General features: G+C 35.5%; 1 protein-coding gene across 1 annotated transcript in view; it reads right to left on the bottom strand.

The window, feature by feature from the left end:
• The window catches only part of LOC111083973 (transmembrane and TPR repeat-containing protein 1-like), a gene marked incomplete at its 3' end in the record, with an annotated part of 8,746 nt that extends 5,412 nt beyond the window's left edge, over nucleotides 1–3,334 (bottom strand). Inside the window, exon 1 of the mRNA XM_022380728.1 lies at nucleotides 3,273–3,334. The remainder of the gene's footprint in view (nucleotides 1–3,272) is intronic.
• Nucleotides 3,335–3,736: the final 402 nt, after the last annotated feature.

Raw genomic sequence — 3,736 nt, forward strand, 5'->3', positions numbered from 1 at the left:
AAACTAAACACCAACCTATCTATCAGTATAGCTAATAATGACTTCCGATCAGAGCAAGAGACTAAACGATAATAGTTTTAATTCTCTAATCTAGTGGCTTCTTTATCGATTCGTTTTATTAGAGCGTCATCTGTCCTTAATCCCCTTTTTAAAAAAACTGTGGCACCACTACACAAGTGAATTTTGTAGATCACCGTTCCTGAAACATTTAAATATTTTTTATACATTGTTTTCAATATTTCACACAGGTAGTCAAGAAAAACAGAGTTTATAAAGAACATTTGACTTTTTCAGTCTGAATGGAAATTGAATTAATAGGCGTGGGTCACACGACCTGACAACGTCTTAAGTGGAGAACCTGAGTTAACACTACATTAATTTTGACGTTAATAATAGAATTAACAGGCGTGAAATCTTAAGTATGAAGTTAACACTATCGAGTGGGTTTTTTACCAGCGCTATAAAACAGCCGGTAGGTTATGTATATAGAAGTAGACAGTTTAATGAACGACACACAAGTGTGACGTCACCAAGCGTCATCAATGAAAACTAAACGTTATTAAAATAATCTTAACGTGGACGAAACAAGGACTCATTTCGAACATTGATATTTGAATGCAGCATTCGGAAGAATTTCTTTAGCGAACCAATTAAAATAGATAAATGTTCTTAGGCTCCAATTAAAGGCGCTTAATCCATGGAACAGAAGTGGTGCCTTCCTCGCTCTGATTTTATGGTGCCATTTGATGAAACTTCGTGTATTCTAAGTAAATATCTGCTCATCAATTTTGTGGGCTAACAATTACAAAAATAATACCGTGGCGCCCCCTTGTATGTCAGCGCTAAGTTTACGGATCTACAACGTTATAATCCAGAGTTCAATTTCCCCTGGTGGCCAGAGAGCGGATAGCCGATTGTGTAACTTTACGCTAAAACCATCAATCAAAGTATCTTGACAGGGATCAATACAGTAAAAAAAATTAGGCTTCTCAGGCATTTGTTACTTTTTCCTACTACCCCCCCTCCTTCAAACAAAGTTGAACATTCATGGCACCAATCAGCAGATTTTGTTAGTACACTAATCAAAAATAGCTGAAACTTACAAGAACTTTAAAAAAAAATCATAATATATTCCATAAGTTGTTGTATAACTACCTATCTCTCTCGAACTATTGGTAACTCTTTTTTTTTGCATATTTCTATGGCCACCCCCCCCCCCCCAGTGGCTTACGACACAAAAAATCGGTATTCTATACCCGTAATGGGTAGATCACGTATACTTAACACAAACAAGCAAAATCAAACATCCACTGTTTGTATGGGACGCTATATAAGATATTATTGGGTTTACGGCCGAAAGTATCGTTAAGAACGATAGTGCTTAAATGGTGAAACAATTCATTCTAATCTGTATTATTAGAAACGTAAGACAAGTATATCTGATTAGCTATACTGATAGGTAGGTTGGTGTTTAGTTTAACTCCAAGTATATAGCATGATACCGACAAGATACTGACATGATACCGACAAGATACTGACATGATACCGACAAGATACTGAACGGTAAAGGTGTTAAGTACTTGGGGTTTTAGTGGATTAGAACCATTGATGGTTCAGTATGCTGTGTAATGTATGGAAGATTGTTGACAGTAAAATTAAACGATATAAAACTTGTTACTATAACACATGTTTGCAGCCCAAAACAAAACATGATACAAGGAAACGCTGTTTCACGTCGGTTAAAGTCGAAAACAAGAAATATGTTTAATAACTAAACATCACATAATCGATAATAAATACATTTAGAATGTGGGATCTGAAATCCATCATTTAAACTAGCCTATACTCAAAATTTGTAAAATACCTTGTTTACACTATGTATGTAATATTTTCCCAATAATTGTGGTCAAACAACAAAAATAGATGACCCAGTTTCTGTTTCTAAACGTCTGCAGCTGTCTGTATTCCGAATACAAGAGTGTATATAACACGTTTTGAAAATAATGTGCTGTTTCAGCGCGGAGTGGAGTCCGGAGTCTCCTTTCCCATGTTTTAAAAAGCGTATATATATATCTTTAGAACTATATTAATTCAGTGACTGAAGATGCTTAGCTGTACCATTTCCTATAAGACGCGGCCTTACTGTAGAGCTCTCAATATCGAATTCGCACAATACCGTATTTTAAGCTGTGAGCGAGTTATAAGAGAGGCAGTTAATTACTTGGCGATTTTAGAAAGTACTTATGCGTCGGACAATCTTTAGTTTATTTATAGAGATCACCTGAAAGTTATATCAATGTTAACATCACAGGAAAATAGAGAATAGAAAAGCATTTATATAATAAAACAAATTTTCTATAAAACGTTCCACAGAAAAGACGGTACACCAAGCGTGCATTCCCTTTTAGTCTGTAGCCCAAAATTAGGGAGGACTAGCGCAGATAGTATGAAAGGTATCCAAGAATTAGGAACAACATAGTGATTTAACCTCTATTCTCAAGCCTGACATGTAAAAATAAAAAATGAAATCAAACAAATATGGTGTTTAAACCCGGATCAACCTATATACATCTGAAAACTTAGCGCACGCCATCTGTAGTCGGTTGTGTAAAGATTGTTGCTCCTAATGAAAGAGTATTATTAACCAGATTATTGAGAATAATAAGTAAACTGTATTATTATGTCCAACTTTTGTTTTTGGCTTCCTTGTGTGTGTGTGTGTGTGTTTCAAATTGTTAAATCTTGCACTAAAAGAACAAATCAGAGACTCCAAGGTTGAGTCAAGTCCATCCTTGGTTTAAGACTGTTGACCAGGAGGAGGGCAACCAGTCAACAGCGTCGTTTATCTGCGCATCTACTCTTAACTCTAATAGGATTGACAACCGTCTTTATAAAGTTGAAAGTGTTCAACAGCACCTCGAACCTTGGAACTTCCGATACACAGCCCAGCAGATTAACCGCTAGGCCTAAATCATGTACGTGATTTGATTGAAACGGGTAATATTGTACTGTTGGAGGTTTTGTGAGTGGCCAATAAGAAAAGGGGACAGATAGAACTAATAAACATACTGTTGATAGTGAAAAGGACACTACAAGATTATCATACCGCTGAAAACACAAAACAGGGCCAGGGAACCTCAGTCTGATCTTTATTTGAATAATTAAAGTCAGTAAGAACTTAGTTGTTTACCCCAGAGCATACAGACGTCATGTACAACACAGTTTAGGCTTAACTTATGTAACTAATGTTAGATAGTAACTTGTCTACTTACCCCCGATAGAAGAGATATCGTGTATCGGTCTAGCCAGCCATGACCGGACGTCTTCCTTTCTCTGTTCAAGACAAAATTCTACTTCTTCAATACATTAATGGAGGGTATAACTTAGTCATTAACACCTTTACGTTACATTGGTTTACTCTCTAAGATGTTAACAAAAGTTGTGTTTTTACGGTTTGTTGTAAAACAATTATCACTAAAAATACATAAGACACAACGAGTGTTATAGCAGCAAGTTTTATGTCGTTTAATTTTACTGTCAACAATGTGTTATAGCAGCAAGTTTTATGTGGTTTAATATTACTGTCAACAATGTGTTATAGCAGCAAGTTTTATGTCGTTTAATTTTACTGTCAACAATGTGTTATAGCAGCAAGTTTTATGTCGTTTAATATTACTGTCAACAATGTGTTATAGCAGCAAGTTTTATGTCGTTTAATTTTACTGTCAACAATGTG

Source organism: Limulus polyphemus, unplaced genomic scaffold (assembly GCF_000517525.1).
Source record: "Limulus polyphemus unplaced genomic scaffold, Limulus_polyphemus-2.1.2 Scaffold12502, whole genome shotgun sequence".
NCBI lineage: Eukaryota > Metazoa > Arthropoda > Merostomata > Xiphosura > Limulidae > Limulus > Limulus polyphemus.